General features: G+C 47.3%; 1 long non-coding RNA gene across 1 annotated transcript; it reads right to left on the bottom strand.

The window, feature by feature from the left end:
• Positions 1-664: 664 nt before the first annotated feature.
• On the bottom strand, positions 665-24870 carry LOC140591685 (uncharacterized). Its single transcript, XR_011991964.1, has 2 exons — positions 23786-24870; positions 665-962 (listed from the first exon to the last, which is right to left on the bottom strand). It is a non-coding gene; the product is annotated as an uncharacterized lncRNA (long non-coding RNA).
• Positions 24871-24953: the final 83 nt, after the last annotated feature.

The raw sequence follows: 24953 nt of genomic DNA, 5'->3' as shown, positions 1-24953 counted from the left end.
GCATTTCACAGTTAATGGCTTTCTGTATAGCTTTTTGTATTTTATACGTTAATGTCTTATATTTTGTTATATGCTTAATTGGAAAGGTTCTAAATAAAAGGAAAAAAAATGAAATATGAGTAAGCTCCTTTTATTTTTTGATTAAATAATTAAAAATGCAACAATGTGTCTTTCCATGTGGTCATTTTATATAAAACATTTATTCATTGAATTTGCAGACAATGTGCATGATATCATGATATGTATTGTCATCGAGATATGAGATTTTGGTCATAACGTAAAACCCTATATATGTGTGTCATTAAAACATCTGAGGATCACCACTTGCCATTTCCAGAGCCACTTTCCTTATTGAATCAAATGGTGTTGTACGTAGTACAAATCTTTTAACAATCTCTCCAATCAGAAACACGACGCCCAAAGGTTTCATCTTGCTTTTAAAAATGTTTCTAAGGGCTGACAGAATACGAAACCTCTGACGTCTACTCCCTGCTTCAAGTTGCTGGGCTTTAACCAAAAAAGCTCAGGAATCTCAGCATTATCTGTCCCATCAATACGTTTCTTTGTAGTCATCACATTAAAAAAAAAAAAATGTCATTGTAAAATGTAACTGTCAGCTTCGGGATGGAACGCGAGCACGGAAGCAGGCGAATGAAGCCAAAAGGTCCAGTGAAGGGTTTATTCGAGGCAAAAGGACAGGTGCAGACAACGACGGACCATACAACGGACACTACACAATGACAGATCTCGGGAATACAGACTGAGACTCGGACTAAATACACAAGACTAGGTAACAGAGAACGAGCTACAGGTGGGAACACTTAGGGCGAAACAGGAGGTAATGAGGTGGGCGTGGCACACATCGGGAGCGGACGGAGCGGGGCGTGACATAACCCCCCCCCAAAGGCACGCACACCGGGCGCGCCAGGGAGGAGGCGACGGACGGGACGAGGGAACAGGACCTGAAAGACAAAACAGAACGTCAACCAAACCCAGGGAACAGGACGGAGACGCAAAAGACGAACAGGGACGAAACGAAGGACAGGACCTGACAGAGAACAGGGAAGGCGGAGAGACAGACCCAGAAGGGAGACACAGGGGGAACACCCACAGGCGACACGAAAGGGCCAGGGGTGCCAAAAGGAGGGACAAAGGGACCAGAGGGAGAAACAGGCGGGACGAACGGCAAGGGAGGAGGAACAAGGGGAGCACGAAAAGGCCCAGGCGGGCGACGGGCAGCGGCCGGAAGGGCCGCAGGGGAGAGGGAGAAGGGAGCAGGAGGGGACCACCCAGGGACCAAGGGGACGGGACGAGGGAGTGACGGAGGGGACCAGGAGGGAGCAGGAGGGAACACCAGGGAAGGCAGGCAGGAGGGGGAAGCCGCGGCAGGCGGAGGCGCAGCCGCAGCCGGCGAAGGCGCCGTCCGACGCCAAGCCGGAGCAGGGGGGCCCGGAGGCGGCCGACCGGGAGCCGGAGGCGGGACCGAGGACCGGCACCCAGGGACCAGGGGGGGGCCCGGCGGCGACCGCCGACCCCGAGGCGCAGGACCCGCAGGCAGCCACCGAGCCAGAGCTAGGGGCCGAACGGGCGAGCCAGGGGGCATGGCGGGCGGGACCCAGGCCCGACGCCTGTGTCCCCGTCCCTTACGGGACACTGACAGGCGGGGTCCTGGGCGGTGCTGGTCTGGCCGGGGTAAGGGCGAGGGAGTCTCAAGGGAGGTCAGGTCTGGACAAACAAGTGTCTTGGCCTCTAAAGAGGCAACAGGCGGGGCAGCCGGAGCCTCAGGTGTGGCCGCAGGCAGAGCGGCGGCCTCAGGCGGGGCCACGGGCAGGACCGGAACGGCGGCCTCAGGCGGCGCCGTGGGCAGGACTGGAACGAAGGCCGGCTGGACAGGCGAGCAGGGCTGGGCCGGCTGGACAGGCGAGACGAGCAGGTCAGGTGAATCGGGCTCGGGTGTGCGGCCCGCAGGGGGCGCTTCATTGCGCGCCACCAGCACGCGGGCAGCAGGGGGCGTAACCGCGGCAACCTGAGGCAGTTCAGGTGCCGGTAGGACAGGTAGGTCAGATGCCGGCAGGACAGGCAGTTCAGGTGCCGGCAGGACAAACAATTCAGATGCCGGCAGGACAGGCAGTTCAGATGCTGGCAGGTTGGGCGCTGCCCTCCCGTGGCCAGCAGGGGGCGCTGCCGCGGGGCAGAACCCCCCCCCAAAGGCGCGCACTCCGGGCGCGCCAGACAGGGACACCCCGGCGGGCGCCACCAGCACGCGGCCAGCAGGGGGCGCCTCGGCGGACGCCACCGGCACGCGGCCAGCAGGGGGCGCCTCGGCGGGCGCAGCCTCCACGCGGCCAGCAGGGGGCGCCTCGGCGGGCGCTGTCACCCCGTGGCTAGCCACCGGGACTGTAGGCAAGCCAGGCAGGGCAAGCGGGTCCAATGGGACAGACGGGTCAGGCAGGTCAGGAGGTGCCGCTGACAAGGCGGCGGAAGCTGCAACAGGCGGTGCCGCAGGCAGAGCGGCGGTAGCCGCAGCAGGGTAGACAGGCAGGACGGGCGGTGCCGCTGACGAAGCGGCGGAAGCTGCAACAGGCGGTGCCGCAGGCAGAGCGGCGGCAGCTGCAGCAGGGAAGACAGGCAGGACTGGCGGGTCGAGCGGTGCTGCCGGCATCGCGGCGGCTGCAGCAGGCGGGGCTGTAGGCAGCTCAGCCGCGGGCAGATCGGCGGCGGCAGCAGGCAGCGCAGCCGTGGGCAGATCCGGAGCGGCGGCAGGCAGCGCAGCCGCGGGCAGATCGGCGGCGGCAGCAGGCAGCGCAGCCGCGGGCGGATCGGCGGCGGCAGCAGGCAGCGCAGCCGCAGGCGGATCGGCGGCGGCAGCAGGCAGCGCAGCCGCAGGCGGATCGGCGGAGGCAGCAGGCAGCGCAGCCGCAGGCGGATCGGCGGAGGCAGCAGGCAGGAGAGGCAAAGCCGCTGGCAGATCAGCGGCATCAGCAGCCGGCGGTGCCGCGGGCAGAGCAGCGGCATCAACAGCCGGCAGGTCCGGAGCGGCGGCAGGCAGCGCAGCCGCGGGCAAATCCGAAGCGGCGGCAGGCAGCGCAGCCGCAGGCGGATCGGCGGAGGCAGCAGGCAGGAAAGGCAGTGCTGCTGGCCGATCGGCGGAAGCTGCAGCAGGCGGTGCCGCAGTCAGAGCGGCGACATCAGCAGCCGGCGGTGCCGCGGGCAGAGCGGCGGCATCAACAGCCGGCAGGTCCGGATCGCACCGGTCCGGTGCAGGAAGGAGGGGTGCTGAGCGCGTATGCGCCCTCCCTTTCCGCGCTTCAGGAACCCGGGGACTGGCAGCGCTGCTCCATCTCCCGGAATAGCGCTCTGGCCAGGCATCCCCAGTCTCTAAAGGGGGCAGGTCCTCCGCGTCTTGGGGCCCACCTATCACCCAGGCGTCCTCCAAGGCGGGGAGAAGGGAGCACGCTCCCAAGAAGAGAGTCGGGGCGGCTTCTGCTGCCTTTCCCTTTCGCCTCTTCTTTTTCCTTCCGGATCCGGTAGGCAGCAGCGGGGTCGCATCAGCGGGTGGCGAGCGGCGCATCAGCCCGCTGTCTAGTTCCACCTGCCTTTGCAGGGCTGCAGCCGCTACCTCTCGAAGCTGATGGAGGTTTTCGCGCACCACGTCCGCTTGGTGCGCGTCGCCGGGGACAGATATCCCCTCCAGGATATCCCGGCTTCGGTGAGCTAACCGGAGAGCTGCGGGATCCTCTCGGATCTCGGGTTGGGTCAGCCAGTATAGGACCTCGTCTACCAAGCCGAGGTACTCTTCCTCGGCTAGGGGGGATCCTTTCTTCCGGAGATCTGTCATTCTGTCAGCTTCGGGATGGAACGCGAGCACGGAAGCAGGCGAATGAAGCCAAAAGGTCCAGTGAAGGGTTTATTCGAGGCAAAAGGACAGGTGCAGACAACGACGGACCATACAACGGACACTACACAATGACAGATCTCGGGAATACAGACTGAGACTCGGACTAAATACACAAGACTAGGTAACAGAGAACGAGCTACAGGTGGGAACACTTAGGGCGAAACAGGAGGTAATGAGGTGGGCGTGGCACACATCGGGAGCGGACGGAGCGGGGCGTGACAGTAACAGTGCTATGTTGAATATAAAGTAATGTTTGCTGTAAAATGTAGTAGATAAAAGTATCCACAGATACACCATATGGACAAAAGCATTGGCACCCCTGGCCATTACACCCACAGGAACCATTATAACATCCCATTATAAATCCATAGGCATCAGTATGGAGTTGGTCCCCCTTTGCAGCTATAACAGCTGCCACTCTTCTGGGGAGGCTTTCCACAGGATTTTGGATTGTGTCTGTGGGAGGTTCTGCCCATTCGTGCAGAAGAGCATTTGTGAGGTCTGGCACTGATGTTGGATGTGAAGGCCTGGCTCACAATCTCTGTCCCAAAGGTGTTTGGTGGGGTTGAGGTATGTGCTCTGTACGGGCCATTCAAGTTCATCCATACTAAACTCACCCAACCATGTCTCTATGGACCTTGTTTTGTGCACTGGGACACAGTCATACTGGAACAGAAAAGGGCCTTCCCCAACCCGTTCCCACAAAGTTGGAAAGCATATGTCTACACTGAAGCACAAAGAGTTCCCTGCACTGGAACTAAGGGGCCTAGCCCAACCCCTGAAAAACAACCCCATACCATTATCCCTCCTCCACCAAACTTTACAGTTGGCACAATGCAGCCAGGCAGGTAACGTTCTCCTGGCATCAGCCAAACCCATAGTAATCTATCAGACTGTCAGACAGAGAAACGTGCTTCATCGCCCCACAGACCATGTTTCCTCTGCTCCAGAGACCAGTGGTGGCTCGCTTTACAGCACTCCATCCAATTCTTAGCATTGTGCTTGGTGACGTGAGCTTTGTATGCAGATGCTCAGTCATTCTTCAGTCACAGCCAGCAAGTCTTCTCGTCCTTCGCTACGCACGCGATTTCAAGATCTGCCCGTCGCTATAGTATTTTAAAACAATGATGCTTAAAGGTATCAACATAATATGTAAAAATTAATTTGGTTAGAACAGAAATATTAATGTCTATCAATAGTCAAAGTAATTTATTTTCATGATTTAGGTGTAAGCAATATGCCTGTGCCGTCCGTATTAATCCAGTTGCGTGATTTTGATTAAAGTCGTGAGTTTAACACAAAGAAGCGAGTGCAAAATATAAATAAAAGCCTTTTTTCAGAGAAATAATATAAACATATAAAAGCAGTAAAGCAATTACTTTATTGGGAATTCCCCGAGGACTTAACACCATATAAGAACAAGCACAGCATAAAGTTAAAAAGCATGTAGGCCTATTATTTCTCATACCCTTTCGGGAAAACATGTGGACTGCAACACATTGCCATTGAAATATGTTATTAATGATTTGTTTTCATAAGTTAAAAGAACTTGTTTGTGGTCCTACCTAGTTTTATAGGCCTAATGCCTGATTCTAAACAATAGCTTGCTTTTGTTTGTTAAAATTGCAATCTGCTGAGTGCAATAGTTTTTTACTCTAAAAAGTGGTTGGTTTGCTATTTTCCATTACTGTTAGAAAAAGAAGAAACGTTGCCCATGATTTCGTCGTAAAATAAGCAACATAATACACCAGGGGAAAATACAGGTTCAAAAGAAATGCACATTATACCGAAACTGCTGTACATGGCTAAGCCTATTTTTTTAAAAACGTTTTGATACGAAAGGCGTGGTAAACAACCTGTGCTGATGGAAGTCGTTAACATCGTCAGTCATCTCTTAGCATTTCAATGAGTCTCGGTAGTTAACAGTTAACAATCTTCCCCATACATATGGGATTTAGGGTGTATAAGAGTGGTACGTGGAGTAGGGGATTTTTTTCTATGTAAGAAACTTGTTCTGTGATTAAAGAAAGGTTATTTTGACAGTTATTATGTTGTTTTGAAAATATTTCATGTCAAATGAATGTCAAAAACCTGTTGATTTTAGCCGATTTTAATCTACCGACATACAGGTTCGGCTCATTAATGCTATATTCTGCGTCTATTTGAAATCGATTATAACATGGCGTGTATGATGAGACTAACAAAGATATGACATTTGTAGAAAAAATAAAGCTTTCACTATTTAAAATGATTTATCGTTTGAACAGATAACGTTTCATGTGTTGAATTCGGTTGTGAACTGTCATGTCGTTCACACTTAATTACATTTCCTCAAAGCCTATTGCTTTTTATTACAATGAAAACTACTATAAGTACAATACACCTACTTGTGTGTAAATCCTAGATATAGAAGGACTCGGCTGCTGAGAAAAAACAAAACAACAAAACTTAAAACACATTTCAAAGTCCGTTGTGAAAACGTGTTTTCGATATGCGATTATGACGGATTTGTGTGATTTGTACGTGCTCATCGATTCCTAAATTATACTTGAAAACCCTCAAAAAAAGAATGGTGATGTAGGGTTTAGGCCCATTTATCAGTCAACATCGATCAAGATCGAAATATTTGGAGGGTTTCAATTATGAAAAATTAACTTAGTGTTGTTCAGACACTACATTGTATCAATTATGATTTCCTTTTGGTGAGAGGAATTTTTGTCACCATGTGTGTCGATAATCGCAAAGAAATTACAGAGTGAACCCTGGGCATTTCACCAAAAGAAACAGTACAAACCAATCTAACCTGTAATCATGTATTTCCCTTTCACAATAGTAGCCAGTGCTGCATAACTAAAAATAAAACGGCACACTGAGATCAGGAAAATTCATATTTTATTTAGAAAAATTAATAGCTGTTAAAATGCATAATTTGTGTGGGCAACTAAAAATAAACTACAGTAAAACTGAGTACTGTACACAAGGAAGTCTGCCCCAATAAGTTTACATAGGCCTACTATAGCAGAAAAACCACAGGATGTATGCTGTAAACTTCATTACTATAATTATACCTATAACAGACAACAAAATAAAACGCAGATTTCAAATTTATGGCAAAATACAAACTGTACCACAGAGATTCTATTCACGTATAAAATAAGCAAGATGAAGAAATTAATGACTTAAAGACTTTCGCGTAAATTAAGGGAAAGCTATACACAAATTACCGCTTTAACTACTTAAGAGTTAAAACAAGCGTGACACTAAAATCTGAGGCGCCTAAGATTACAAACATTATTTAACAGTAAGAGATGTACACCAGGCTCTGCTCAGCCGGTATTCTTAACTTCACACCGATAACTAAATTGAGACACAAGCGAACACCACTTTTTATTGTGTTTCCAACAGTTTCTGACTGGAACAGATTCAATTAGCACATTACTGGATTAATTAACGGTATCCGCAGTAGCAGACAGTCGCTGGCGTGACTGCCCAGGCACCCTTACCCGGAAGTGAGTAATTCGACGTGCCTGTTCTTAACTACGGAAACCGAGATAACCCAAGCCAGGCGCTGTTTCACTCCTTGTCATAAATGGAACAAATATTAAAATATGTTCGAAAAAATAGTTTGATAATACTACAGCGACGACTGCTCACTGCTGGGGAGCTATAGAGCTTCCAGTAGAGCCTTTCAATTGTCATTAATAGCCAGATTTTTTGGAAATTATCAAAAGAGGTGATGTTAAAAGCAAGACCGGCAGTAAAAGATCTCGTGCGTTTTTTGTCTTAACTGTAACAATTATATTAAGAAAGCATAAGTTTTAAATACTGACAAGGACACTTCTACAGTTAAGTATTTTTATTTCATGTATAGGTTTACATAAAATGTAATAGGCAGTATCATTATTAGCATTTATTATTTAATTATATAGACATCACAGTTTCCTTGTATTGATAACCAGTGACGGATTAACAAGTTTAGGGGCCTCTAGGCTACACCTTCTATAGGCCTTATTAAGTATTCTTAACTATAAAATCATTTCTACAAAGTCAAAGAAAATGTGACGCTATCAAACAAGAGCAATCACATCAGAAAAACAACCGGCAAACTTACACTTTCACATCAGTCATATATGCAGCAACCAGAAAAAGTGCAACTGAAACACATTGAATAAATGCATCTCAATAGCAGTAACCTTAAAACATTACACGCTGATCCAGTGCATGTCAACTGCATCCACAATGTGTACTCAAGTCACACTTGCCACAGATAGTATAGACCAGGGGTCTCCAACTCCGGTCCTGGAGAGCTACTATCCAGCCACACCTGTTCTCAGGTAAATACTAGGAGCAGGTTTGGCTCATGAGAAGTCAGGTAGGATAGAAAACCTACTGGATAGTAGCTCTCCAGGACCGGAGTTGGAGACCACTGGTATAGACCATAGACAACTTTTCAGAGAGGGGCAAATTCAAAAAGAATATGAAAAGAGCGCAACAAAAGAGATACATTTTGAATTGATCTCCCCATTAAGATTTAAGCAATCAACAACTTGTGAATAAATAACGGACCAGTAAAGGATAATTTCTAAAAAATAATTAAAAAAAAAAGCAAACTAGATGGCCAATAGGGGACTCCTGATCACTCCAGGCCCCTAGGCTGCAGCCTAGGCACGCCTGTTCATTAATCCGCCTCGGGTGCTACTTTTTGGTTTTGTAAATTAAGCACTTAAATTATAATTAATGAAATTGACAGTAAATAATAAAAATGGTCAATGAAGATGCATATAAGAGCTAAAGTAAACTACATGTAGCGGATCCTTCCTGTATCAACTACCCATTAGCTTCTTGCACATGGTTGAAAGTGTTTGGAGAAATTGAGGCCTGCTATTATTGGCACATATGCCCTTTACTCCATCATTTTTCAAGATAGGTTTGCTACTGAGATATTTTTATTTTTCCTTTTCTGTTTCACCTAATTCAGGGAAGTGGTGTTTTCATCTCGACCGCAGTCCTATTTGAGCTTTACTTGAGTCAGACTTTTTGTTTTATTTGAAGCTCCTGAAACAAACCATCACCCTACTCTCACAGTGGAGGCTGTTTTTTTCTGATCAGATTAGTACAGCACATTCTGTTCTGTTTCACTTCCTGATGGCTGCATAGCCCCACATGAACCCGCCCTCCTGTGCTGCTCTTCTCTCTCTCTCTCTCTCTCTCTCTCTCTCTCTCTCTCTAACCATGAACCAGAGGGAGACCACAGGAATAAATAAAAAGAGTTAATTTCTTGACTATATGTGGTGCAACAGCACCATGAATTGTGTGAATTACATTTGTATTCAGTGCTATACAATACTTTGCAGTGTAATTTTTTTATATATATATTTTGGTCTTTAGGTATATCTATCCCAGTCGTCTTTGCCCCTTGGGCGCCGAGAAAACTGAGATGTGATCCTTTGGCCCCAGTTAAATTTACAAGGTGGTCGCCTCTCCATCATCTGGATGACAGGCCAGCAAAGGGTTAGGGTTAGTTGTGAGTTGTGACTTTGGGAGATTTCGGCTACCCATCTGACCCCCAGGGTCGTACATTTAAAAATACATATAAATAAATGAAATGGTATATAAATAAATAAATGAAATGGCACTCACTAAAAGAAAGCAAAAGAAAAAAAAACATCAGATCCCCTGATGGCTCTGAGCAGGAGGCAGGGCCAGAGTTGCTTAATGACATAATTACGACAGTGACAGGGCGGATAAGCTGTGCCGGTTAGTTCCATAGATAGACGTAGTAAAGGAACACAATGTAACCAAGGTGAAATCTCATCTGCCTACACTAATCTGCGGGGAATGTGACTGGCCCACCCGAGAGGCTGCAGCAAACACCAGAAACTTGCTGGATGCACCAGCACAGGGCCACTTGTGTGCTCTTTCACAGTTTAACACACACTTGTACAAAATGTTCCTGCCTCTTTTTTTATCTTTCACAGGGCCGTCAGTATCTTTGATAGGTGTCCTGCTATGGCTAGAACAGCTGGGGTCCTTATGTTGGCTCAGTCATATATTTACATTATTGTAATAATACACTTTTTACAGTCCAGTATAATGCTATACATTGCTGGCACACTGGCACTATACTGTTAATATTCTTCTGTTCACTACTACAAACTAGTGCTACAATGCTGGTATTATTCTGGTATGTTACTGCTCTAATACTGTTACACATTGCAGCTTCATTGATACAAATGTTAAAATAAGTCTTTTAAACTGAACTGTCTGTTCTAGATATCTATGCATTTTGTCATTGATAAACAATACTGAATACATTTAAAAATAAAACTGAATTATTTTCAGCAAGCTGACAGTTATTTTTTTTTGCACATTTTTCACTTTACACATTTATTTTTAAACCCCAGATAAAATGATCTTCTTTCCTGCTTTTGTCATTAAGGAGAGGGAAAACAATTCAGTATGGTATAAATGGAGGCTTGTGTGAGTGTCCTGAAAGACACCAAATTATGTTTTTCCCACAGGATTATAACACGTAGGCTCAGAAATTGAAGGGGATATTGACACTAACTTATTCTTATCAAGTCTGTTAATGTGACTATAAGTCCTATAGCTGCTTTCATCCTACCGCCTTCTCAAGTGAAATTTTGGAACAATCAGCATCTGTAACCATTTATTCAATGCCGGGGTGCTGCCAGACCGGAAGCCTGAAAGAGCTTGTTGGACTGAAGGTCTTCAGCTTTCAAACTGGACCTCAGGCCATCATGGGTGCACATACACATAAGGGCAATTTAGAGTCATCAGTTTACTCAAACTGCATGTTTTCAGCCAGAGAGAACAGGGAAACTTGATATATATGGAGCCAGGATAGGACTCAATCCCACAAGCCTGGAGGAGTAAGGCCACAGTGTTACCAAGTGCCATGTTAGTCACATCTATACATGGACAAGTAGGTTTTAGATCAAACTGATTATGTAGCACTGCCATCATTCTTGCATGAGGTTCATTACACAGTTGTGAATGTAATGTAAGTTTTACAATTAATTTACTCAGCAGACACTTCCACCCAAAGCAGCATATAACTGAAAGCAGGGTCAGCCAGTCCCTGGAGCAACTGGGGAGTAAAGGTCGTGTCCGGGGGCCCAATGGTGAAACTACTCTGCTGATTGTGGGATTTCAGCCAGCAGCCTTCTGATCATGTACACTGTGGCCTAACCCACTGAGTCCCCCCCCCCAGTATCTTAACCCACTGAGCCCCCCCCCCCCCCCAGTATCCTAACCCACTGAGCCCCCCCCCCAGCATCCTAACCCACTGAGCCCCCCCCCAGCATCCTAACCCACTGAGCCCCCCCCCAGCATCCTAACCCACTGAGCCCCCCCCTAGCATCCTAACCCACTGAGCCCCCCCCAGCATCCTAACCCACTGAGCCCCCCCCAGCATCCTAACCCCCTGAGCCCCCCCCCCCCAGCATCCTAACCCACTGAGCCCCCCCCCAGCATCCTAACCCACTGAGCCCCCCCCCTAGCATCCTAACCCACTGAGCCCCCCCCAGCATCCTAACCCACTGAGCCCCCCCCAGCATCCTAACCCACTGAGCCCCCCCCCCAGCATCCTAACCCACTGAGCCCCCCCCAGCATCCTAACCCACTGAACCCCCCCCCCAGCATCCTAACCCACTGAGCCCCCCCCAGCATCCTAACCCACTGAGCCCCCCCCAGCATCCTAACCCACTGAGCCCCCCCCTAGCATCCTAACCCACTGAGCCCCCCCCCCAGCATTCTAACCCACTGAGCCCCCCACCATCCTAACCCACTGAGCCCCCCCCAGTATCCTAACCCACTGAGCCCCCCCCACCATCCTAACCCACTGAGCCCCCCCCCAGCATCCTAACCCACTGAGCCCCCCCCAGCATCCTAACCCACTGAGCCCCCCCTAGCATCCTAACCCACTGAGCCCCCAGCATCCTAACCCACTGAGCCCCCCACCATCCTAACCCACTGAGCCCCCCAGCATCCTAACCCACTGAGCCCCCCCAGCATCCTAACCCACTCAGCCTCACCCCCCCCCAGCATCCTAACAAACTGAGCCACACACTACACCCAAATTTTAAACCAGAATAAAAAAATATACCATACATTAATGAAATGTATCAGTAAAGTCTCACCAAGATGGAGAACAGCACCAAGTGATGGTATGAGGGAATGGAGACTGGAGTGCAAACAGGTTCAACAAATGTAAGAGGGTGTAATGGTAACACTCCTTCACTGGCCACGAGAGAAAACAATGCTATATAGTGTTTGGTAGAGTATTAAACTGAGTGTTATTGTAGCCAGACTTCTCTGTGTTCCCCCAATCTCGCAGGTATCTTTATGATTGTCTTTCCATTAACATATTTGTAATGGAATGCTTCAGGTTTGGTGACTTTGCTTACCTAGGGAAGGCATGCTATTGTATGATCTTCTGGGTAATTTTCCCAAAACTTGCATGGCTTTCAGTTTCTGTGGGATATTTCTGGCCTCAAAGTCTATCCCCGACTGGCCCCTTTGCTTAATCATAGCCTTCTCCAATTAATGTGTGTGTGTGTGTGTGTGTGGATTAAGTTTATAATACTTTGTGGGGACCAAATGTCTCCCACAGTGTAATAAAAACCCGTTTTTTGACAATGTGGGGACCATTTTTAGGCTCCCCACAAAGATCTTTGAAAAAAATAAAATAACAAAAAAATAAATATGCCAAAAGTCTCGTATTTTGTTAGGCTAGGACTGGGTACAGGTTAAGGTTGTCATGTTGTGATTAGAGTTTTCCCCAAAGAAATTAATGGAGAGTCCCCACAAAACATGTAATTATAAACCTGTGTGTATGTGTGTGTGTGTATGTGTCATTTCAGCCCATTCCCACAACTAAGCATAAGGTTCTCTGGGCTTTCCTCCTGCCAGGTGGAACCACACCAAGTAGAAATGTACTTCCACGTCTGTGGGTGGCCTTGCATTTCCCCAGATTGTCATTACCAGCTCCCAGATAAAACCTATACACCGATAAAACAAAGGAGTGCACATGTTTACCCGAAAAGCTGCTGTCCCTTTTGAAAGCTGAAGAGGTGCATGAGCATGAGTCAATGTGAAATCACATTATCAGGTTACACAGTCTTTTCATATGTTAGCTGCCCAATTGGTAAACACACAAGTGATGTAAGTATATTTCCTGCATCTGAATGCCTGTAAAAGCAATACGTTTGGTGTTAGTCAGAAAGCTCTCATTGTGTATTCAGGTGTCAGGTGTGTGCGCACAGACGTTGCTGTTGTTCACTCTCTTGTACCAGATAAGGTACTTCTGCCTCTATTGTATTTATTGTTATGTTTCAAGTGTTTCCAATAAACTATGCCTCTGAAAAATGACATATTTGGACTGCAGGAAACAAAGTCGAGTGATGTGAACTGTACAGTATATACAGGCACCATGTGTACTGTGTGTAATAGGAGAAAGATGTGTACTTTTTGTAGAGGAGGAATGGGGGATGATGAAGTTAAGATGTCCAGTGTAGTTCTTTCAACCTCTTATACTTGTCAGGGTTGAGGGAGAACCTGAGGCCTCTCCCAGCCAGAAAGATTACACCCTGCACAGGATGCAGCACCATAATTCCCATGTGAAATCCACATGTATTACCCCATGTGGTACATTCCACCAAAAAAAAATGTACATTTTCCAGTTATATTTTGAGTGAAGTGTTTCTCAATGGTTTCCCTATTGGGATTTTGTACACATCTCATTATTAGATTCTGTCAAAAATGGTTTCCAGGAGGTTTTTACCCAAAGCTACTGCCAAAGGACAGTTATTGTTTATTGTTTATAATCAGCTGCATAGAGGACAGATCAGACCTTCAATTTATGTCACTGAAGGCTGATTAGGTTTCTCAAGGTTGTGATGGAACAGTGTGACAATTTGCATTTCCATTTATATCTCAAGACCTCAAGAGAGCTGAATACATCTGGACAGAACATAACCAACCAGTTACCACCTCTAAAGGTATCATAAATGTGCCATGTTCTTATAACACCATATAAATACCAAAATTAAGTGACCTGCTTGCAGGTATTCAGATAGTTTGATAGCAGCTGTTGTGAGTTGTAGGCTAAATGGTAACTGGATTCAAGCTGACTGACCATGCTACATGTAGCAATAGCTGAATATAAATGGGTTAGGTTTTGGTTTAAACACATTAATGTCTGTATTGTTATTTTCAATTTTATTAGAAAAAATACAAAATGACAACGCAAGCCAAGCACAAGCTTGTCCTTCTTCGTTGTGAGTGCTGCATCAAAGCAGTGTGAAAAGTGCGTGAAAACACACACTGAAGCTGCAGGTTCTGTCTCACTATAAAATCAGAATGAGTCATATCTGAGACTTTACCTTTCCTCATTATTAAATTACCTATCCGAGGGACTTCATGCTGGGCAGCGAGGTAGCTAAGTGGTTTAATACCTGCTCCCAGCTGTATTTGTGCAAAAATGTATGGTCAGATGAACTGCTATCTCTAAATTACCTATAGTGTCATTGTGTGTGTTCCATGCATAGCGTGCCTTGTCTTGAGCCCTGCCGTTTCTGGATTTGGTTCCAAGCCCACTTCAGCTTCGTTCTGTGTAAGTGGTTGTACAAAATGGATGTATGATTAAATATCCAGTTAGTTTAACCCAGGGCTCATAAAATAACCTGTAGCAAACAGGAAGTCACTTTGTTTTGTTACTTAAAAGTAGATTGTTATCATGGACTGTGAAATTTGCCTTGTCAGTTTCTGACATTATCTTGTACATGTGGTCTGCTGTCACATGCCCCTTATCTAAACAGTACAGCTCTGATTATATGTTTATTAATTTAGCAGGGACATTTTTTTCCAAAGCAACATACAACTGAGAAAGCAGGGTCAGTCAGTCCCTACAGCAACTGGGGTTAAGGATTTTGCTCTATGGGGCTTTTTGGTGATCCTACTGATCACAGGATTTGAACAGGCAACCATCTGATTGTAGACACAGAGTCCAAACCCACAAAACCACACACTACTACTAGCATTTGTATCAAACTATGAGCATGTTTGGTTTACACTGTGTATCACCTGGACACTAAATCAAAGATATGGGGAGCTAATGAGTCACTACTGGGGGGAAAGAGGATGGTAGACCCCCTTAATATATTTGCCTGGGCAGGGAATGAATAGAATTTACTGAACAAGGGGGGTTGTGATCGACTAGGAATGTCTTAAAGAGCAACCATTGGACTAAATTAAACTTACATACAGCTGATTATCACTGCCACTATAGACTTTGTCATAACTTCTTTATAAACATATGATGGGTCCCACTGTTGATACGGTATTTCATGAACACTGTCACATAAGTGTCTAGATAGAAATGTGAAAGCACTCCACACAGCTTCATGTCTGTGACTGAACGATCAGAGAAGCATATTCGCTGCAGCACTACACAGTTGCTTCCTGGTGCTAAAGGGGCTGGGTTTAGAAATACATGCAACACAGTCTGTGCCCATGTCTGGAAAGATTCTGATGGTCTGATGCAGCCACAGGTGACGTCTTTGGCCTGATTGTTTAAACAGCACAATCTGCCAATCACGAGGAAGTGTGGTGGTCTCATGATGCAATAATGATTCATATTCCAAGACAAAAAAAAATTAGATGTACATTTTGTTTGTGCTGCTCTCATGTGACTGACAGGCAGGATAACTAATGATGTTGGCCTTGGTTACATTCATCCATTGAACATGCAAACTCAACACACATGGAGCTGGGGGCAGCAATCAAAACTATAGTCTTGAAAATGTAAGGCTGTAGTTAGGGGATGCGTTGGTTGTGACTCAAAATGTTGCTTTGCTTTCAAAAACTAAATACATTTTATAGCTATAGAGTCAGAAGATTGTAGCTATCTAGCTGGTTAGCAGAACAAGCTTGTTCAGTAGCTCCTAAATAAGAAACATGCTTATTTCATATCTAGTGTGGTGACTTTTTGTCAGACCTCCCAGACCTCAGGGGCCCCATGCCAATGTGTGGTTTGTGGTGGTGAACACCACTGCTTGCTACAGTAGTACCCACTGAGCTACCATTTTCATTTCTGTTCTTGTTTTACTCATTATTTTTTAACTCGTATCAATGTACTGTTAGACTTGGAGCGATAATCTTTAAAAGGAGAAGTGTGTTTGATGTGGAAACTGCATAGCACTGAAAGTAAATCCTACTGTGTTTCATCCAGGAATGAGAACTTAAGTGTGTGGTTTTGTAACAGACGGTGTGCAGAACATGGTGTTTTGTTCTTCTGGACTCACAAATGTTTTGGTCCAGGCTGGCAGTGCCAGATCACAGCCTCAGGGATGGCGGAACAACTTGCTCAGATCTGAGTGGGCTCAGCCAGAACAAACTGTACTGACCCCCAACGGCCCACACTTTAACCCATCTTGAACCTTCTCAGTTTGGGTAGCATCTTTATATTTCCAGACTTCATTCCTTGTATTAAGAATGTGGTTCCACGCTGCCAGCCAACAAAAAGATGAAATACACCTTGAAATGCAAAATCGTAACCTTAAAGGAGGTGATTAATATATGGATGCCATTTTGGAATGGTGCTCTTATAGCTAAATGCATTTCAGGTCACAGACTACATGAGCTTATCTGGTGGCTACAGTCCCCTGTGAGATAGGGGCTAGAGTCCTCTGTGACATAAGGGCTACAGTCCCCTGTGAGGTAGGGGCTAGAGTCCCCTGTGAGGTAGGGGCTAGAGTCCCCTGTGACGTAAGGGCTAGAGTCCCATGTGAGGTTGGGGTTATAATCCCTGGTGAGGTAGGGGCTATAGTCCCTGGTGAGGTAGGGACTAGAATCCCTGGTGAGATAGGGGCTCGGGAGCCCGGTGAGGTAGGGACTGGAATTCATAATGAGGTAGGGGCTAGAGCAGGGGTAGCCAATCTTATTCGCAAAGGGCCGGTGTGTATGCAGGTTTTTGGGATAACCTGTAGGTCAGCTGTTCAAACCCAGGTGTAAGGACTCTTCAGCCAATCAGTCCTCTAATTAGTAATCTAATTAGGGAGTTGCAGCGAAAACCCGCATACACACCGGCCCTGTGCGGATAAGATTGGCCACCCCTGGGCTAGAGTCCCCAGTGAGTTGGGGGCTTGAGTCCCCGGTGAGGGAAGGGCTAGAGTCTCCAGTGAGATAGGGGATAGAGTCCCATGTGAGGTTGGAGCTACAATCCCCGGTGAGACTGGGGCTAGAGTCCCCAGTGAGGAAGGGGCTAGACTCCCCAGTGAGGTAGGGGCTAGAGTCTCACAGGAGACTCTAGCCCCTACCTCACAGGGGACTCAAGCCCCTACCTCACAGGGGACTGTAGCCCCTACCTCACTGGGGACTCTAGCCCCTACATCACAGGGGACTCTAGCTGCTACCTCACTGGGGAGACTAGCCCCTACCTCACATGTGACTCTAGCCCCTACCTCACCAGGGACACAAGCCCTTACCTCACCGGGGACTCTAGCCCCTACCTCACAGGGAACCCTGGCCCCAACGTCACCGGGGACTCTAGTCCTTACATCACAGGGGACTCTAGCCCCTACCTCATCAGGGATTCTAGCCCCTACCTCACAGGGGACTCTAGCCCCTACGTCACAGGAGACTCTAGCCCCTACCTCACTGGGGACTCTAGCCCCAGCCCCACCGGGGATTCTAGCCGCTACCTCACAAGGGACCCTATCCCCAACTTCACAAGGGACTCTAGCCCCTACCTCACCGGGGACTCTAGCCCCTACCTCCTCTGGGGGTGATTCCCCCCACATATTCTCCAAAATCAATTAATAAAATTACCTGATTATGGATTGTGTAGATTATTATATGCAATATAATGTAATAAGATACATTTATTATACCCACTTGAGTCATGCCATGATTGTGCTGATCCTTTTATGTACCACGCCCCCGCATCTACCCCATGTGGAATCCCCGTGTTACCAGCTGTTTCTAGTTGTGTTAATCATTGTTACGTACATAAGTGAGTTTCTGTGAGTCTTTCCCCAGTCGGGTCATTAATGTTTTCCTGTCCTACATGCGGCTCTATGTTCCTAATCATAATTTACCCGTAATAGACCCGTGTTCACCCGACTCCTCAATTCCTGTGCCTGCTTCTCTGCTCTGTGCCAGCGCACAGGTAGAGACACTTGTCCCATGCAGGGTCAGAACACCAATCCATTGTGTCACGCCCAGCTCCGTCCGATCCTTGTGTGTGCCACGCCACCTCATTACCTCATGTCAATTCCTGGTTTTGATCAACTGTGTCCTGTTATTTCTGGCTAGTCTTATGTATTTAGTCCGCGTCTGAGTATGTCTCGTCAGATCCGTCATTGTAGTGTCAGTGGATGTCCGTACCCGTCAACCCCCCGTCTGCAAATAAACCCTGTTTGCCTGACTTCATGGCTCCGCTCACCTGCTGTCCGGCTCGCCCGCCCCGCGATTCCTGACAGAATGACGGATCTCCACAGCACACCTCAGCAGATCGCGGACCAACGCCTTGATCTGCTCAATGAGGTAATTTACTGGCTGTCCCAACCAGAGATCCAGGAGGACCCTGTAGCACGGGACTTAGCCAGCCGGAGCGGGACCCTCCTGGAGGAGATCACCCTGCTCACGGAAGCGCACATCTTCACAGACGTGCGCGAAATTCTCAGGCAGTTGCACGAGAGGGTAACGGAGAGGCGGCTCCAGCCACTCACCCTCTCCGCGACAGCCCTAACTCAACCCAGCCAAAGCCGGAGAAAAAAGAAGAGGCGTAAGGAGAGGGCACCGGAAGCCGAACCTGCGATCTTCCTGAGGGCATGCTCTCTCTCTCCAACTTCTCTCTTCATCACCCCGGAAGGCACCGACACGGAGGTACCTTCGCAGGCAGCTTCCCCCTTCCGGGGAACGCAGCTAGCCCTTAAAGGGGCCGAGGCCGTCTGGGATACGATACCCCGGATCCCCAAGACCCTTAAAGGGGCAACGCCTATCCGCCCGGCACCGATCCTGGCGCCTATCCTTGATGTGCCCGTCACTTCTGACCTGCCTGCGGCTCCGGCTGCACCGCCTGCTGCAGCTGCCGCCGCACTGCCCTCGGCACCGCCTGTTGCAGCTGCCGTCGCCTCTCTGCCCGAGCCGCGCACGAGGCCACTGCTGCTGCGCCTCCTGCTGCCGCGCACGAGGCTCCTACTACAGCTGCTGCCGCCGCACTGCTCGCGGCACCGCCTGCTACAGCTGCTGCGGCACCCCCTGCTGGCCACGTGAAGGCGGAGCCCGCCGAGGCGCCCCCTGCTGGCCACGTGTTGCCGGCGCCCGCCGAGGCGCCCCCTGCTGGCCGCACACCCAAGGAGCCTGCCGAGGTGCCCCCTCCTGATCTGCCTGTCTCGCCTGTCCTGACGGCGCCTGATCTGCCTGTTTCGCCTGTCCTGCCGGTGCCTGATCTGCCTGCGGCCCTCCTGCCTGATGCCGCCGCTCAGCCCGCAGCCCCGCCTGCTGCCGCGTATGAGGCTCCTGATGGAGCAGTTGCGGCTGCGGCGCTCCCTGCTGGCCAAGTGTCGGCGGCGCCTGCCGAGGCGCCCCCTGCTGGCCAAGTGTTGGCGGCGCCTGCCGAGGCGCCCCCTGCTGATCGCACGCCCGCGGCCCTGCCTGAGGCCGCCTCTCTGCCCGTCCAGCCCGGCTTTTCTGTCCTGCCCGTCCAGCTCAGCTCTTCTGTCCTGCCCACCGCACCCGCGGCCCTGGCTGCACCGCCTGTGGCCATGCCTGCTGCCTCACTGCAGGCCCTGACTCCAGTTCCCCAAGCCCTGGTCCCAGTCCCCGAGGAGGTCCCAGACAATCCAACCACCGCTCCTTCCTCCCTGGAAGGGGAGGAGCTCGAGTGGGACCCCTTGGGGTCCTCCCTAATGACTCCCTTGCCATTGTCCTGCGACTCTGGGTCGGCCGTCGCCTGCGGGTCCCCCTCCGACGCCTCGTCACCTGGCCTCCGTCCCGCCTCCGACTCCTCGTCGGTCGCCTGCGGGTTCCCCTGCTCCAGCGCGTCGCTGGACGGCGCCTTTGCCTGCTGTGGCTGCGCCGTCGCTTGCTGCGGCTTCCCCCTCCTCCTTGCCTTCGCTGGTGCCCCCTCTGACTCCCTCCTTGTCCCCTTCATCTGTCCCTCAGCCTGTCTCCTTGCCCCCTGTGTGGTCCCCTCCTGCTCCTGCCTTCCTGTCGCCTGCAGCCCCTCCAGCCGCTGCCCGTCACCCGTCTGGGCTCCCTCGGGCTCCCTTTTGTCCCCCTTCCGTTCCTGTCGTGTCTCCTCCGTTCTCTCCTCGTCCCTTTGTCCCTCCTGTCTCTGCTCCTCGTCCCCCTCTGGTTCCTTCGTTCACTCCTGGCCCTTTTGTTCCGCCTGTCGGTGTTCCCTCGGTGTCTCCCTTTCTGGTCTGTCTGTCCGCGTTCCCCGTCCTTTGTCAGGTTTTGCCTTGGTTTTTGCCCCTTTGCTTGTTTTGTGTTTCTGTTCTGTTCCTGGTCCCTCGTTGATGTTTTTGCTCTTGTTTTCCAGGTCCTGTTTCCCCGGTCTTGTCTCGTCCGTCGCCTCCCCTGAGGCACGCCCGGAGTGCGCACCTTTAGGGGGGGGTTCTGTCACACCCAGCTCCGTCCGATCCTTGTGTGTGCCACGCCCCCTCCTTACCTCGTGTCAATTCCTGGTTGTGATCACCTGTTATTTCTGGCTAGTCTTATGTATTTAGTCCGTGTCTGAGTATGTCTCGTCAGATCCATCATTGTAGTGTCAGTGGATGTCCGTACCCGCCAACCCCCCGTCTGCAAATAAACCCTGTTTGCCTGACTTCACGGCTCCGCTCACCTGCTTTCCGGCTCGCCTGCCCCACGATTCCTGACACATTGCAGTTATTTTTATATGACACGTTATATCAAAGGCAACAAAGATTTCTGTTATTTACAACATATGTAATTTTCACACATCATTGAAAATACAACATAGAGTCTAAGCAAGCTATATTCCCCTACATAGGTTGCATGGAGTTAAATTAGAAAATGATTGTTCCCTAAAGTACAGTGTATAACCATCTGAACATTGTGGCATTTTCATTTTATGAATTTCTTTCATTTTTGATTTAACAAAATTATGCATTACACAATACATAAACAAATTCAGAAAATATTCTGGAAACGGAACCTCAAAAATTCCTCAGTCCCACTTGCAAAATAAATGTCATAATAAACTGATAAACAAATTTATATACTATACACAACATTACACATTACCAGTGTACTTAGAAATTCAAAAATGTAGGTTATTAATTGGTTTAGAGAACTAAATAAATGATTTTCCCCAACTTGGTCACGAGTTCTATATATAACATAAATGCTGCTGGATTATATGGTTTACTACCAAAACATTACAGAGAAATCTGCCTTTTATTTTTAAAAATACTTTGCATAAAAATCTACATACAAGTTAATTTTTGAATCCCTATTTCCAACATTTTTAAATAGTAGCAGATAAGACAGACTCAATCACGTGTATCGTCCTATCACTTCCCATTGGGGAAGTGATAGGACGTCATGTAACATCCATGATGTTACATGACGCAGTAATATATTATTGTTTCTGTTGTTTATTTTCCTAAATTCAGTTTGGTAAGTAATGTTCTCTTCTCAAATTCTCCCACAAACACCCACATCTCCATGAGAAGAAATACATTACAGATCCCATCTGGCTCTTCCCAGAAACCTTGTCCCATCAGAATAACTGATGCCCTTCAATAAAAATACTTAACTATAGTTTTAGTATTTTTATTGCTCAGGTTAATTTCAGTATTACTTTAAAAAGTGCAGACAACTAGCAATGGATCTCGTGTATAAACTCCATCAGAGTAGACATACGCTTCCCTCTCCATCAACCCTTGCCAGTACCTATGAAGCTGGGTTACCTCGAAACATTGAATGTTTAATTTTTCCTCCTGCTGTTTCCCTTCAGAAATCACACTCTGCCACTTCCACGTACACAGGAATTCTTTAGTATTTGCATATCCTGTCTTGCTCTCTTTTGAGATATAGACACACACAAAAGTAAAACAAAGCTTGAGGTCAGAATGCATGGTCAGTCATTTATCTAGCACCATTAGAGCATTTTTTAGGGGGGTTGGTGGTTAAGGGCCTTGCTTCAGGGCCCAACTCTGATGTGACTATTCTGCTGACTACGGGATTTAAACCAGCAAACTTCCGATCACAATCACCAAGGCCTAACCTGCTGACCACACACTGCCCTCACCATGTTTTGCAATACAAACACTGACCACAGGAGAAATGAGGCAAGGAATGTGTACAGGCAGGGAATGTGTACAGCAAGGCAGCGTAAGGTACAATGAATAAAACTCAGATTGGCTGTAATAAGGTGGAAATCCCCATTCCAGAGGCTATGAGAAACAGTGTGCCTTTCTTTCTGTGGCTCTAACACAGAACAGTGCCTAAACAGAGCCCTACAGTGACTCACATCATCCAGGTCAACACTTTGCACTGGTGGAGTGAGTGTGGGCGCGTTGTCCTCACTGGCCAGTGTATGGAAAACACATAAAAAGCCAGAGCCTGGTCAGGGTGAGGTGCACCTGTGTCAAGCAATGATTAGCTAAACCCCGAACTGAATCCATACAAAGTATTATTTTCAACAGTCTTATATTCCTGTCTTAATGTAATATTTACTTTGAAGGACAAATGAATTAACTCCTAGTTAATAGTAACATGGACATTAAAACATACGAAAAAACACAGGATGTGTTCTGATGTTGAAATCCATCCACATAAAATGCAAAATTTTGTAATATAAATGGGATATTACAGCTATATACTGTGCCTTTGTACGTGGATAGAGGCACAATAAAATTTTACCGTGTTGTCAGCCACACACAAAGCATATATCCTCAAAAATATAGAAATCACTTAAAAAAAAAACTCTTTCATGTCTTTTTTAAAACCCTGTGATGTATTTTTCCACCCAGATTAAACTAATAAAAATGGTGCATCACGGTAAATGTCAGAGAGGACTAATAAGTAATAGTAGTAGGCCTACATATAATTTTCATAAGCAAACTTACATGACATTGTCAAATGAAATATTAAGTAACACAACTTGGAATCCTATTGCTTCCATTAAAAACTCATATAATGATCATTTCCATCTGTTTCGGTGTAACAAAACAGCGCTGCCCTAAATTTCAACACGTTCACCACAACAACCCGGAAAGGTACAACGCGTCACACACTCCGTGCCTTGCTCAGTACAAACATCATGTAAAGTGCACAGAGATTACTTGTGATGATGGCCTGATACCGCGTGTGCGCTCAGGCCTCTATTAAAAAAATATCCCTGTTGTCCTCGTTGACAAGCCCTAACTAGTTTTATCTGGGTATTTTTAGAAAATATAAGACATTATTTTGGTGCTATCGCGCCTTGTATACTGTAGCTCGCGCTTAATGTAAGGGACATCCACTTGCTCGGTAATGTTACACGGCAGACGCGACTTCAATGTAATAGTTAATGTAAGTAATAGTCGTTTAGACCTATGAACGGATAGCCGTCTGAAGCATATTATGACAAATCCCGTCAGATAAGCGGGTCCAAAATAGTTTGAGTGCCTAATGGATGAGATGTAAATAAATGCAACAAGTTACTTTTACGCAGTTCTCTAGACTAATATAACTATTCGTTGTTATACTTTTCTATACTATAATTGTACACACACGCAAATACACACACAGAGAGAAATACACACACACACACACACACACATATATAGTGTGTGTAAAAATAAATTTTAAAAAAATAAATCCGAATGCAGGAATAGCCTATATTCTTACCTCAATATTATTTCACAGCGAAGCGAGTGTCATAGTTTGAGTCCCTTATAATTAGTTTCCCTTCTTATATTTTAAGGATTTCAAGTTTTCAGGTAGCATGTTATCCCCAAACCTGGTGTCATTAGGTTTATGCCAACGCATGTTGCGCTGAAAACTACGCGGTAAGCACGAAAATGAAAGGGGAATTGTTCAGCCAAGCAGTTTTAAAGACATTATCAGCACATTAAATCGCAAGAATATTCCTAAGACAGCAAACACTTTGCTTAAGGAATAGAAACAATTATGTTACCCTAAATAATTCCAGTAATGAACAGTTCAGTTACTTGAAATACGAATCTACTACCAATACTAGATATAATTAGTTGTTTGTAAAATATATCATAATCCATTTGTCAGTGATACATGAACATAAGGCGCGCATACCTACGTGAATTAAGAAAAGTGAAAAGAAAAATACTATACGCATGAACGAGATTCATTTAGCGTCTTCGTCTAACATGTTTGGTTAAAATGACTTTTTTAACCGGCGCATCGAAGCAAGAATATTCTTCCCCAGAATAACTCAAATAAGTTACATGCGCGTAATTAAAACATTCTCTTGCCGGTCAATATTAGTCAACTTCTGATTTGTATAGGTTGTTGTGTGCGCGCTCAGTTCTATGAAAGGATGTCTTGGTATTCATTTCGGTTCCTTGATACCGTTTTATAATTAAAACCAATTTACTTCACCATATAGTGCGAACGGTAATTTGTTTTTATAATTGATCGTGTTCGGCGAATCTCTGTACTTATTTGACTATTTGCCTTCTGTGGCTGTCATTATGTCCCGAGTAGGAAAATAAATTCAAGAGTGTTCGAAGAATGTATAACCATTGTCGCGGTTTAAAATTGCGAGCGTGGATGAATAGCACGGGACATAAATGGTTATATAAACAATAAAAGCCTGCAGCAATACGCACAGGCGTGCATTTGCAAAGGCGAGCCCGGGTCTGCTGTGTACGCACGCCTGTGTGTGACCGCGCCTGAGTCGGCGCGGAAAGAGTTACGGGTCAGGGTGTCTGCTAGAACACAGTGTTCCCATCTGAGCAGCTACAGTACAGCCGGTACATTGTGTTACTTTGTGGCTGCTTTCCAAGACCTGCCCTTAATTTTTACACAATCGCCCTCC

Source organism: Paramormyrops kingsleyae, chromosome 6, assembly GCF_048594095.1.
Source record: "Paramormyrops kingsleyae isolate MSU_618 chromosome 6, PKINGS_0.4, whole genome shotgun sequence".
Taxonomy (NCBI): Eukaryota; Metazoa; Chordata; class Actinopteri; order Osteoglossiformes; family Mormyridae; genus Paramormyrops; species Paramormyrops kingsleyae.
This window is presented reverse-complemented; position numbering and strand designations above follow the sequence as displayed.